Source organism: Diceros bicornis, chromosome 2 (genome assembly GCF_020826845.1).
Source record: "Diceros bicornis minor isolate mBicDic1 chromosome 2, mDicBic1.mat.cur, whole genome shotgun sequence".
Taxonomy (NCBI): Eukaryota; Metazoa; Chordata; class Mammalia; order Perissodactyla; family Rhinocerotidae; genus Diceros; species Diceros bicornis.
Window position 1 is genome coordinate 27,705,287 of NC_080741.1, and position 15,262 is coordinate 27,720,548.

General features: G+C 35.3%; 1 protein-coding gene across 1 annotated transcript in view; it reads right to left on the reverse strand.

Moving 5' to 3' along the window:
* The window catches only part of LOC131411502 (uncharacterized), a 291,360-nt gene that overhangs the window by 209,292 nt on the left and 66,806 nt on the right, over positions 1 to 15,262 (reverse strand). The window lies entirely within an intron of this gene.

The window sequence follows — 15,262 nt, forward strand, 5'->3', positions numbered from 1 at the left end:
ACTTACTTGAAACAAGATACTACTACTGCCATTCTACATGCACCAATGGAAGGGAATCCTCTTCTTTAAAAACTGAAGTATTATCAATAAGCACAGGTATCTTTTAAATGCTCCAGATCTTTTGCATGTCATGCATCAATTCTAAATTGTACGGTAGACCGCAAAGAAGAGTGATCCTTCTAGAGCCGTTAGACACTATGGCTGATTTTAATTTCAAAAGAATGGCTAAAATTGCAAAAACTCTTCATTACATGTGAAATAAAGAAAAGGCAAATGTGAACCAATCACACTGTCCAAATACAGATACTTCCCAGTTGAGCATTCTTGCTCTATGAATTGTTCATTCTTGTGGAAAGAAATAAGAGAAATTCACAGACATCATTTCAGAATGTCAGAGGAGAGGAGACTCTGAATCTGATATGCTTAAAAAACAAAATCCTTCCTGAGAGATTCTATTTTGACAGACCCAAATCACTTTAGATAAAAGAATATTTTATTACGTTAAAAGGGCAGACAGGAAAAAAATGGCACCACGGAGTGAATATGGAACAAGATGCAAGGGAAACTAAGCAAAGAGGAGGAAAAGTTCTAGAATAAACGTGAGTTAAGGAATAATGAGTTAAATGTTGCTGAATAATCCATTGGAAATTGGCCTTGCACAAACTAAAAAGATAGAAAAAGGAATTTTTCAACAGTGATTGGAGGTGGTGTTTCCCTGGCAAACCAACTGAATCATCGGTTTGGTTATAAACAAAGATTAGTATCCTTAGAGAGGGTATCTTTGAATAGACTATCTTGTAGGTGCTTCTGAATAAGCCGCGATGTTTTTAGTGATAGGAGGCCCACCCAGCACTCACCCTCCAAAACAATCCTGTCTATCTTCAACTTCATGAGTGCAACTCTAAAAAGAGACAGTTGACTATCACAAATGACAAACGTTTATTTTCTATTTAGTTGGTTGAAAAATATTGGACACATTTGTAAGTCAAGGGTTCGTTTTTTATTTATACCATTTTTTCCACTACTGAGGAGTTGAGGATAAAGTAGGAAGAAATTTTCTAATTGGAAAGTGATATTTTGCTTTGTCTTCATGCAAAGATTGGGTTGGTTGTCTATGGGAATTTGCTCTCATCCAAGTAACAAAGTGTCCCTAAAATATCTCCCTAGTATTAATATCATCGCTTCATCCTTGAAGAAGCATTTGCTGTAAATCTTATGCCAAACTGTATTCTGAGCAAACAGAAGCTACACATAAATTCAAGAGGCCTGGTCACCTAGGAATCAACTAGATCTTAATACCTCCCCAGGGCATTTCTTTCTAAATTCATTTCCTTTGTAAACAGTGTGTAAGGACACACTGGAAGGTTTGAAATACACTACAGTGGTGTACGGGTAGCACTTAGTAGAGTAAGTGCTGTTGATTCAATGTATTGATTTTTCACAATCTGTAGCTTTACTTTCAGCATTATTATTTATCAACATATATAAAATCTGCCAAACATATTTTGGGTTTAATTTTAAGATCAGCTAATTGATGTTTTCCTAACCCTTCTGCTACAATGTGTAGTGTACTATTACCTGCACTCTTATACAAAGCATAATGAAGAAAAAAAATAAAATCTGTTTTTAAAAACAGAAAGAGGAGCTCTGAATTCTTGAATTTTCTGGAAATAACCATTTTGTTTGAATCATTTCAATCAAAATCGTTTAAAAATATAATGGTAGATTCACATGCAAAACAGAATATGTTGACTATAAATGAAGTTTTGTTGGTGTTATTACTGTTTTGTTGATTGAAAGTATTTGAGCCCCTTCAGTATTATAAAAGCAAACACCAGGAATCATTGTAAATGTGGATATAATAGGTGTAGAAATTTGATACCAATAAACAGGCCCTGAAAGTTCCCTGAAAAGTTGATTTTCACACACACACACACACACACTTGTACACACAAGTGCATGTGATTCTATTATTTTCTTATAATTTACCTCCGTCCTAAAAGAGGAGAGTAGAAAAATTCTTGTTAACTGGAGGTTCCAAGCAATTTAGAATTTTGTTAGGAACACAACTGAATTTTCAGGAGTGCAGTGAGGCCTAGAAGGAAGAATTAAGAGGTGTATCTTTTCTCAAGTTTTTCAAACCTTGGATGCACATTGAAATCACCTGACCAATACATCTGACAAACTTCTGATCAAAGGGAATTAAAAAGGGAGGGTCCTTCATTTTCTTTCCTTTTCTAACGGTACAATCTATTCAATGATCCAAAGAAAATATTTTTCAAACATATTTATGATCTCTCACACAATATACAATTTGTATTATATCAGCAAAGCATGCAATTAAAAAAATGATAATATTCCCTCTCTAATTAAAAGAAACGAATATTTTTTGCTTCTATTTTTGGAAATTTGAATAAAATTCTTTAAAAGATCTCTTAAAGTCATCAGTTTAAGTTTTTTTTTCTTTTTTTGGTGAGGAAGATTGGCCCTGAGCTAACATCTGTGCCCATCTTCCTCTATTTTGCATATGGGATGCCGCCACAGCATGGCTTGATGAGTGGTGTGTAGGTCCATGCCAGGGATCTGAACCCATGAACCCTGGGCCACCAAAGTGGAGTGTGTGAACATAACCACTACTGGGGTAGCCCCACTAGTTTAAAATTTTCATGTTGAATGTCATGCATTTATTTGGCCACGGGATTGCATTCCACAACTCCTCAACTATCCCATGCACGGTGGCTTCCTAATTTCGGAACTATTTCCTAAGACTCTTATGAAAGCAATCTTATGAACCTATAGATTCTCAGCAAAGTAAGTGCAACAGGAATCACAGCCAGATAGTTGTGAGAGACCAGAAGAAAATAGCTGATCAGATGCTCCGGAAAGAAAGTGTGTCTCATCAGCTAAGACGTATAGTTGCTACCAGGCACAAGGAGAAATGTGGCACCACTTCTATTCTATGTCCTTCTTGTTCGCAGTGCTACAGTGAAGGCAGGAAGGACTGGTAAGGAATGAAGAGGCAAAAACAGGAAGCAAGAGAATCACGTAACTTTAGAGTCAGCGTGAGCCTAAGATATACACTCATTTAACCACATTTTAAAGATGCGAGCTGCAGCCATCACACGTGATATTATTACATGACCTGCATTTACCTTCTACATCCCTCTATTCACCTCAGGCAGACACCAGTCGAGTTCCCAGCAGCCTCAGATCAGCCCTATATCCCCATAATGTCCCTGACATGACAAATGCCTACATTGGCTTTGAGAAATATTTCAAAGATGTATCAAACTAAAAAGTGAATTAAAGCTTCATTAATGAAAAATCTTCTAAGATATATTCTTAAATGAAAATACCAACACGCAGAAAACTAAGTAAAAATGTTGCATATACTATGTGTGCTATTTTGAAATCTACTTCCATTCTCTTTAAAATATGTTCTGGGCATTTCATATCTTGAAATCTTCGGGACTTATTTAATGGTTACATAGTGTTCTATAGAAAGGATTTGTCAAGATTTTTCCACTAACCAATATGTATATTTTTGTGTGCCCTTGTAATTATGTCCTTTGGAGAAATTCCTAAAAGAAAAATAACGTCAAGTCAAAGTATACACACATATTTCCCAAGTGCCTTCCAGAAATGCACCAATAGCAAAAGCGTATGAAACCATGCCTCCTTGCATCTTTACCAAAATGTTGTGTGTTTGTTATGTGTTCATACCTACCAAAATCTAAGTTAACAAATGATCACTCACTCACACTTCATTTCACATTTCTTTACTACTACTGAGTCTAAATATTTTTCATGTATGTAAATACTGACTATATTTGTCTTTCACAAATCACACACTAATGACCTTTGCCCACTTTTTCCATTGAGTATTTTGATTTTTTCCCCTTTGATTTATAAGATGCCTTTGTATATTAAAAGATAATGATTTTTGTCATATATTTTGCAAATTTGCAAAATGTTTGTTGCTTTGTGCTTTGACTATATAACTTTAAATAGGGATCCAAATTCCACCCCCCAATAATATTAATTGTCCACATTCCATTTTCTAAAAATCTTTTCTACTCTTTTCAGTAGCTTCTCTATCATATTCTAAAGTTTAACAGTTTCCAGGCTCTGTTTTTCTGTTATTCATCTGCACAGTTCTCTCTATGTCGATAGTTCATTTTGATTTTTTTCTTTTTCCTTCCTTCCTTCTGCTCGTTTTTTTTCTCTTGCTCCCCCCTCCCTTTTGTTCTTCCCTTCCTTCCTCTCTCCTTCCTTGTGTCTTTCTCGCTTCTCTGTCTTTTTTGTGTGCTTCTTCCTTCCATCTTTATTTTATCTTTCTTCTCCTTTTATTTCCTCTCTGATGTTTCTGAGAGAAATCTAGTAACTCTGGGTGTGGTTCTTGATGTTCCAGATCTGGGCAAAGCACATAGAATTTTGCTGCTGCATCAACCACATCTGACAGTTACACCAAACTAGAGACCCCATATCAATCCCCATTGAATAGGCTGGAAGAGGGGATGACAAAAAGAATGTAAATTAAGTTTGTTGGTGACAAAGCTCCATCCATATTAAATATCTGACCATGACAAGTTGAACTGGTCTGCCATCCAACCTTCTTTACATATGCTTAATGAATATTTAGTTATTGAATTCAGATTATCAATGTTTTGATGATTTCAACTTGATTCATTTTTTGTTAATGTAGATTTAATTTTTTGTTAATGCAACCCTCACTTTCTCCCCTCCCCCCACTTACCCTAACTCTTCTTTGTCAAAATGGTCTTCAAAATTTGCTGATTTTTTTTCAAATGAACTTAAATTCATTTTGCAAAGCTCCTACAAAAAAAAAAACCCCATTGAAATATTCATTGTGATTTGCTAAAAATCTACAGTGATTTAGAGAAAAAAGTCATACTGTTACGCAACATTTAATCATCATGGCTTATTTTCTGCCCCTCTGTTTTTTTGTTTGTTTTTTTAAATCATTGGGGTCCTACATATTTCTTGATAATCTTATTTCAAGGTCCATTAATTAACTTAATAGTAAATTATTAAATGGAATAATTTTCTATTCAATTTTATATCCTACCATATGTAAACATCAATAATTTCCCTTTATACCCTTTAAAATTGAGAACCCTACTGAACTTTATTTCCAATAGATTTCAGTTAAGTATACTTCATCAAATAATGATATTTTTATATTATTCATTACAATAATTAAAATTATTATACTTCTTCACTGCTTTATTGCATACCAAGAACTTTGAATTGTTTTCAATATTGTGGAGTTTGTGATAATGGGTATCTTTGCTCTTTTTTTCACTTTATTAGGAATACTTTCTATTGGATGATGTGATGCTTTATAATAGATTTCATAATATTGAAAAAATTTTGCATTCTTAGGCTAATCCTATTGTTTATGCACTATTACTCTTTCAATATGAAAAGTTAAATTTTAATATTTTATTTATTTATACACTTATTTATTTCAGTTTTCTTATGTGAAATTGGTCAGGAATTTCCTTTTCCTCCATTGTTTTTCTCAGATTTTGATATCATAATCAGGTTCATTCATAAAATCGATTGAGAATTGGTTGATCTTCACACAAGATAATCACATACTATGTGCTTTGTGTATGTGTCTCCAGGACACATACGCTGTCTCCTTGAGAATACTGGATATTGGAGCTTCTCCTCTTTTAATTTTCATCTCTACCTTTTTCCTTGAGTTCTAGGTGAATTCCTAATGCTGGTTTCTGCGGTAGATAGAATGTTCGTGTTCTTCTAAAATTCATATGTTGAAATCCTAACCTCTAATGTAATGGTATTAGGAAGTGAGGCCTTTGGGAGGTGATGTCATGAGGGTGGAGCCCTCATGAATAGGATGAACGCCCTTATAAAGAGACTCAGAGGGCTCCCTCACCCCTTCTGCCTTGTAAAGTTACAGACAGCCGTCTATGAACCAGGAAGTGGGCTCTCACCGGACACTGAATCTGCCAGTGCCTTGATCTTGAGCTTCTCAGCCTCCAGAACTGTGAGAAATATATTTTTGTTATTTAATCCCCCCAGTCCATGGTATTTTTATTATAGCAGCCCAAACCGATTAAGACAGTTTCTAATTGACTAATTCTGCATATCTAATGTACTCTCTGTTACCTCCATTATTTTCTAATTTAATCTCTTAGTGAGTTATAATATGCTTTTGAAAGTTTTTTGTTTTTATTTCAAGAAGGAATATGGAAAGTTTATCTTCTGAGCACTAAAATATATTTGGAATTTTTTGGTCATTGTTATTTTAGCATATAAAATAAAATGCTGTATATTTGTGTTGTTATATTTTCATTTCATATTTCTTGAAATATTTTTCCAATGTAGTTTGTAATTCTTGTACAAAAGTCAAAGGCTTTATGTCCATTTATAGATAAACAGATTGCATGCCTTAATTTGGGTATTTTCTTGTTAGTTCATCCTTATGGAGGACAATGGTACTTGATTGTCTGGTACTGCGACTATTACGAGGAACTATTTGAGAGATTCTATAGACCTCTACTTGAAAGTAACATGCCCACACGAGTGTCAAAATAAATTTAGATTTGTCTATAATTTTACATGGCCAATATAAAGATCTAAAGGCTTCAAGAGATAAGGAAAGGGGCCATATACAAGTTTTATAGTGGCGAAATTTCTGCAACAAATATTTGTTTTCTGTACTTCATAGTTAGAAATTATGAAGGATGTGCTAGAGTCTCATTCTTTTCCTGATATTTTTTGCTGTTGACTCCCTGTTCTACTTCCGTTACTTCATGGGACCAAAATTCTCCAGTAACAATAAAATCAAGAGATGATTCTAGGTAGCAGCTGCTGTAATTGTTTCAGTTCCAGATCTCCAAGAGAATGCTTTTTTAATTTTCTCTGTCCCAGGCACTTGTTTTTTGTTTTCCCAAAACATAATGCCGATGAGTTGAATAATGCATATATGCAACTGCGTGATTTATTATCTCTATTGATTTGAACAGAGTTACCTGGCAATGTTAGTAGTAGTACTAAGAAGCTTTCTCGACCGTGTATGCTAAACATTAGTCTTTTATATACAACTCAAATACCATCTTATCATCATTTGTACATTAGAAATCCCTCCAAAAAGCCTCCATAGAAATTCCCCAAATTGGATCCTGGTTATGTTTTTCATTGCACGTGTCATTGTAATTTTATTACCTTGGAGAGCAAGCCTCATTGTTAGGACAACCAAGGGTCAGAAATATATCAGACCCTTTGATACTTTTGGTTAAACTCCAACTATGTCCTTGGCTTATCTCAATGAGTGGTCACATGAATTTTTAAGTTAGTATTTCTCCCTTTCTCTCCATAAGATTTTGACAAATTATACATTTTCCTTTTAATTTAGAAACTTCAAATATTCTCTTTCTAGTACCTAACCTAATACTTTTTCCTAAGCCAATAGAATAGACTGCTCTTTGGTCAACAATGTCTTCTCAGTAATCGTTCTTACAAGCTAATTATAGCAATGTCTGTGGTTATACCTAGCATAACATCTAGGCTCAGTGTAACTGGGGAATAAGTTCCACAGTGGCATATACGTATTTGAAACCACACATTATCTTTTCTGCCAAATGAACGTTATCTGGAGATTTTTCCCAGGTGTTCCACAGCCTCACTTCCCCATGTTGGTCGTGGTTCTCAAAGTGTGGTCCCTAGAGCAGCAGAATCAATTTCAGCATCAGCATCACCTGGGACCTTTCTACAAATGAAAATATAGGATCCCACTCCAGAACTACTGATTCAAAAACCTTAGGGGTGGGGCCAAGCAATCTGTTCCAGGTGATTCTGATGAATGCGAGATTACAAACACTGGTCTAAGGGGTCAGCTGTGTTCCTTACATATTTGTTCATTTCACCTATGTTAAATTTTGAGTCAATGAATTTTTTTCCTCCAGAAATTGGTAATTCCATTCTTCCCTAGACTACAGCACTTCTGATACGTTTTTCCCTAATTTATCATATTCTTTTGGGTATTTAGAAGAGAAGTGTTGGATACATACACTCAAGATCCCTTGAGGTCATCATAAAGATAAGCTTGATACTACATTATGTACTTCTACTGAGTAGGTATAAGAAACAAAGTCATGACAGGAAACCTTGGAAAAGTGGCTCTAAAAGGAGGTGGATGCAGTTTCAGCATCCCTACAACTTAACACTCTTATTAGTGCCTCTTTGTACAATTTCTCTCCTTGATGAGCCTCCAGTATTAAGTGACATTTTTACCATGTTTTCCACTAGGATCTCTCCTGATAGGAAAATTGTGCCTGTACATCTATCCTTTATTCTAGTATTAGTGAATATATATACATATATGTTTTTCCATTAATTCATGATCCTAACTGGCTAGCTAAATAGATACACTGATTTAATTTAATATTTCAAGGCTAAAATAAGTCAAATAAAAGAAAACATGAAATTCAGGGTCAGAGAGAGCAGGATTTGAATACTGGTGCTGACAATTACCAGCTGTGTTTTGATGCGTGCACTACCTTACACCTTTAAGTCTCTACTTTCTCAATTGCAAAAAAAGGTTGATGCAAAATTCTAGATTGTTGTAAGAATTCAAAATAAATAAGTAAAACATCAAGACAGTAGGAATTCAATGCATTTTGGCTTTTATTGCAAAGTTACTAAATAGTAAGTCTTTTATCCATTACCACTATTAGATACCCTTTGTGTTTAAAAGGAGCATTCAACATATTAATCGAAAGGAATGGGAAAATTAGATACTTGGTTTCAACTATAAACGAGAGAAATAACTCTCTGTCTCCATCTGTTTATTCACACATTCACACACATCTTTCACTATAGGATGATAATTGGTTTCAAAATGTTTGCTTATGGCCCATTAATTTCTATTATTATTAGTGGGAAAACTCCAGTGTGCCTATTAATGGAAAAGTCATCATGCCAGTAATAACAATAACATGTGTTTGGAATCACATACCATAAAGAACAATAAATTCTTTCTCTAAACTTGAACATTAAACTATAAAAATTCCTAACCTAAACTTGGCAGTCTTTCAGAGGCGGGCTAAATTATAGTAAAATAGTACTTAAAACATCTCTAATATGTTTGGGTGTAATTTTTGCACAAAATGAAGGTGACAGTTCAAGCTGATGAGAGAGTCTACCTTATATGCATCCAAAGGCTGGAATCTGGCTCCAGGCCCCAGAAGAGAAATACATTGAAAAAATAAATCTTTGCCAAGTAAAATTGGACATATGTTTATGTGTATGGCTCAAATCACCAAAAAGTCACAACAAGAATACTCATAAGAGGGCGCTTCATCTTAACGAAGGAAGTTTCTGCCATCAGTGGGATAATCCTGGGGCTGAACCAGCTGAAGGAGGTGGACCTGAACCTTTGGTTGGTAGAAAAACATGAACATAAAAGAAAATGCACCACCTTTTTTGATGACTTTGTCTGCACATCACACAGTCTGACCTCTGATGTTTCAGGCTCATATTTAACAATTTTTCATCCAACGTTTTCCATCACCCTCTCAGCAACCACTGAAAAGCCAATTTCTGTTTCAGTTATCTACTGCTACAAACTACTTCTAAAACTTATGGGCCCTAAACCACTGTGTTTATTATCTGCTCAGGATCTTGCAGTTTGGGCAGGGCTTGGTGGAGACAGCTTGTCATTGCTCATGTGGCCTCAGCTAGGGTGGTTGGTTTGAATGGCTGGGCGCTGGCGGGAATGACTCAACTAGTGTCACCTGCTTGAGTCCTAGGTTCTCGCTGCTGGCTGGTGCCTCAGTTTCTGTGTCAGCTGGGTCCTCCAGGAAAAGATATTGAGGTGGAGTTAGGATTGCAAGTAGTTTTGTGGGGAAGGGTGGGTTAATGCCCGTGAAAGTTCAAAGGGGGAGGAAACCAAATTGGGCAGAGGATGCCATCAGAGCATGATGCAGATTTGGCACCTATAAAAGGGAAAGAGGAAGGAAACTGAATTGGGCAGGGAAAGCTTTTGACTTCCATGCCGATCTGACAAACTCTCAGTCAACCCAAAGTGGGACTCCACAGCAAAGATCGTCATGTTGGGCGGAAATTGCCAGACACTAGTATTCCCACTCTGCTCAGTGGTTGGCCGGAGGCTGACTGAGATAAGCATGACCTCACCTTGAACACCAAGATAGAGCCTGAAGGAGCTTCAGCTAATGGCTCTTAGCTAACTGCACTCCTTGCTGAACGGAAAGTTCCTTCTCAAAGGGAGTGTATCTCCATGGCTGCCACAGGAGCCTCCTCGTGGCCTTTCCAGGCGGTTAGCTTGAGCTTCCTCCAGGCACAGTGGTCGGCTTCTTTTGAGTGCCATTTCTGTTATGTTGCATTGGTGAAAGCAAGTTAAAGAGCCAACCCAGATTTAAGGAGAGGAGATTATACAAGAAGGTAAATACCAGGATGCATACCTAGTTCATTGAGGGTCTCCAAACTAACCATCTACACTGGAAGCACTGACAGGCCCATCCTTACATTTGCAGGGCCTGAGGCATAAATATTAACTAGGTCCCTCATACTACCCCAATTATTTATGTTATAAAGTGTATTTATGTCATATATTGAACTAATTAACCATTAAAATATATTGTATTCTCCTTTCTCAACAAATATAATCTCTTAAGGACCTGAAAAGCCGGGTCCAAATTTAGAATTCTTGTGTTTCTCAGGTTTTCACACTAGAATATGGTGGTATACGGAGACTAACTGGCTTCCAGTTCCCAGCTCCCAGACTGGAGCCATCCACCCTTATTCCCAACCGCAGGTGCCCGCAGTAAGGCCTATCACACATATGTCTAAACACCCCAGATGACATATCCCAAATCCATTCACCTCCTCCACCCTTCCCTTCATCTGAAAAAAGTCTGGTCTTTTGGCCAGATCTCTGGTACAGTTTGCCTTTGGGAGGATGGCCTGGGAAAGAGGCTCACACAGACCCTGGAGGGATTCCAAGATCCTGCGTACCCTGAGAAAAGTCTAGAAGGGCAGACATGGGCTGTCAAAGGACCAGCTCCTTGATCTGCAAACTTCTTACCTCATAGAGGTTAGGGGCATGGTCAGAGGAGGGCTCTGCAAAGGGCAAAGCCCAGAGCAGAAATCCCCCATGTCTGGGCAATACTGGCAATGAACTAAGAATTGCCAAAAGGAGTGGAGCACTGGGTGACCTGATGTTCCCCTCTCCTTCTCACATCCTTCTTTGAAACAGTATAACAACTAAAGTAAACACGTGTAGGAGAATGTACAACAACTGGGCATTTTCTTATATAATATAGAAGCACATGATCTAGGATTGCATTTTAAAAGCATGTTTAAATATGCAGTGTATATTTTTGTCCAATATTTATAGATAGTGAAACAAAACCAGAAACTAATCTGTGCATCTATAAATGTGTTTCGATAGCTTTGAGCACAGACAAAATTGAGTGTGACAGTTACCAGCCCATTGACATTGATCACTTTTGGAGAATGGATCAGTGGAGGGTGTAGGATTGAAAAGAGGGAGTTTCTGAGCTTCTTCTCACATATGTCTCTATCACTTGATTTATTAAAATAAGCATATACTTTTCCATGCTTTAAAAAAATTAAGTCAAATAATTTAAAGTTAAGGAAAATGGCACCTATTAAAGATAGAATTTTTTAAAAGGTTATTAAGAATTTTAAAAAACACACAGTAGTCAAAGAGAATAAAAACTTAGGAAAGGTCATCAGATTTCGCGACTTAAAGGTCACTGTACAATGAGCCATTTAAACAGAGTAGTGGAGGTAGAAAGTTGACAGAGACTTAAAAAGCAAGTGAAGAATAGGGAAAAAGCACTGTGACCATCAATAGCCCTCTTTTCTTTTAGTATATTACACCAGTGCTTCTCAAGCTAAATTCTGCGAATAATGTTAATGGGCATGTCTAAAACGAAGAATAAATACATAACAAAAGATTATAAATGATCAAATTTCCATTTCAGGGATTCAATTTTCATAGCATCAAAATGATAAAAGACTCTGAGAAACAGTAAATAAATTTTTAACTCTATTTAAAAGTTTCCTGAACATACTTGGACATGGACTTAAGATCTTTCATTTTATTTTTCCACCAAACCCATGCAATTATACTTGTATTATGTTAGAAAGTTCTAAAAAAAAATTGTAAAATTCTTTTGATTCCACTTAATTCTAAGAAAACATGATTTGGCAGAGGGGACATAGGCAGAGCCAACGGACTTTTACGACTAAAACATATTACAGAACAGTTTCCACCATAATTCAAATTTTGTGAGCTTTTGTCAGGAGGAGAATATGCTTCTATCAATAATGAACCGGCATCTCTTCTCAAATTGCTTTCAGGGTTCACTGAGTCTGTGGAAATTAAAGAGGCTGATGGTGATTTTAATAAGCAATAAAATGACTAACATCTACATAAGTTTGCTATGGAAATGACTATCCATTCTTTTAAGATTATAATTTATATGACAATTGTAATTTAGAATATATCTACAATAAATGACAAAAACTAAAAAAGCAAAATTGAAGTCCACTATCAGAATAAGTCTGTAGGTCACTACTTTACTGTAGGCCCTGAGAACTCAAATGCTGGAAATATTTCTTACCCAAAGGAGAGTACACACAAGGAATAGAGGAATATATATGAGTAACATTAAACAAACTATAATTTGAGAAACAGCAAAAGTAAAACATTCTATAGGAATACCAATAAAAAAATTATTTTTGAGGGTAAAAAAGTTTAGACATATAAAAAGGTAAAGAAAAAAATCCTACGTATTTAACAACAAGCTTAAGAAGTGAAATATAGAAAATATAGTTGAATTCTCTATCCTAACTCATTCCTCACCTTTGTGTCTAGAGGACTCCATTCTTATGAATTTAGGATTTATCATTTCAAGCTACTGCATATGAACTTGGAATTATATAGAAATATATAATATTTAGCAAAATATGCTATTTTTTATGTATTTTAAATCTTATATAAAGAGTATCAAATTGCATATATTCTCTGCAATTTGCTTTTCTTTGTTCTATATTGTGTTTTTGAGATTTTTCCCTGTGCTGATGCATGTAGACGTCTTCATTTTGTTTCACTAGCATGTATATCACTATTTATCCAGAGTGCATGCTTTATTATTTATTCATTCTCCTATTTATTGACATTTTTGTTATTTCCATGTTTACACTTCTTAAACAACACTGATATGAACATTCTTGCTTGTGTCTCCTTATACATATAGCATGAGAGTTTCAACCATACAGTTGGAGTCACACACAGAATGTAGCAATACAGATTTTCATTTTTATTATCTCTTAACAAATTTATTCTCCAAATTGCTATATCAACTTTCACTATCACCAGCTGTCTGGGAAAGGTTCTGGTGCTCCGTATCCTCACCAACACTTAATATTGCCACAGTTTTAAAATTTCTCACTCTAACTCCTGTGTGTGAGTTGGGTTCTCATAGTGATTTTAATTGTATTTCTATCAATAGATAATAAAATTATATGCACATACACACACACACACACCTCCCATTAATTTCCCTCCTCTGTGAACGTCCTGTTCATACTCACTGATCTGTAATGCTCCATTGTGATGTGTATAGTTTACACATATGCTTAGGTCTGTCTTCAGAGGAAATATTATAGTTTTATGATAACATTCTATATTTACAAACTGTTTTGACTATTTTTTTGTCCTTTGTATTTCCAGTAAAATTGTCAATTCAGATGGGACAGCTCTGTTGGGCTTTTGATTGGATTACATTGAATTTGTAGATTAATTTGGAGACAATTAAGATTCTTACGATTTTACACATTGTATCCTTGTACACAGATATATCTCTGTTTATTTATACATTTTTTAATATCTTTCCAAATAGTCTTCATATTTTTTCCAAAAAGGCCTCACATGTCTTTCATTAAATTTATTCTTAGTTACCTAATATTTTTGTTTTCATTTTAAATGGAATATTTAAATTTTGTCTTATTTCTCTAGCCAAGGAAACTAGTGAAATGTCTTATAGGAGGCAGGACAACAAGTTTTCTTCTATTCTTAGTTTTACAAGAGTTTTCATGAAAAAGTGTAGAATTTTAATTAACTCTCTAATTTCCAAATTTGAAAGGTGACACTTAACCTTTTTTGTTAACATTGCTAACTTAACTGTATTCCGATAAGAGAACAAGATCAGTGCATATTAATTCTTTGATAGTTGTCAGAATTTGCCCCACACACCAGAAATTGCCATTTGTCCCTCAATATTCACTCCCTTCTTCGGTAGTAATAAAAGTGTTGGCAACACTTCTTGCCGAGGGTGATGACCTCTTTTCCCAGCCTCCCTTGCAGCTAGCTAACTACATGTATTGCCCATCAGGTGACCAGCTTATTTGGACCAACAATGGCATTTCCCACCTTGCACACAATCTAGATTTTGTCTCCTGCCCCCACTCCCTTCCCATACACATATGACCAACTAAAAGCAAAAGTTCTAGCCACCAGGGATTTGCTTGTGTGCCCAGGACAGCTGGGCTCGACAGCTCTGTCAATTATCTTGACTCATTCCTTTATAGCTTATGACTTTTATCAGATTGTGCATTTAAAGTGATTTTTAAAGCATAGTCTATACAGTACTTTTAGCTTTTCTGTCCCAACAGAGTTTATAGTTTGCCTAGTAAACTCTATTGTTACAATTCAAGTCAAACAATTGATTTTGTCTTTTTATATTATATGTAAGTTAATAGTATATTTCTAATGTAGAAAACCCTATAACTTCAATTAATAATATCTGTTTCCTCTTTTCCAAATTTTTGCCGCTAGTTCTATTTCCTTCTTGTTGCCTAGATCTTCCAGGGTAATTTTCAATAAAAATGCTAAGACTAGGCTTTTCTTGTCTTCTCCTCAAATGAATGTCCCTATCATGCATTTTCCTATCAAGCATGACTTTTTATTAGACTTTTTATTTTTATGTGTTTTGAATGTAACAAACAACATTATACTTTATGATTTAACAGATACGATACTTTAAAAGTCAAATTCTTTTTGCCCATGATTTGTATCCTGTTGAATTCAGATTATTTGTATTTTATTTAAGATTCTTGAATACATATATTTTACCTGACTTTGATGTGCAATTTTCTTTTTTGTTCGTTTCCTGTTATTAATTTCAATGCTGTGTGAACATCTCAAAGTGCATTGGAG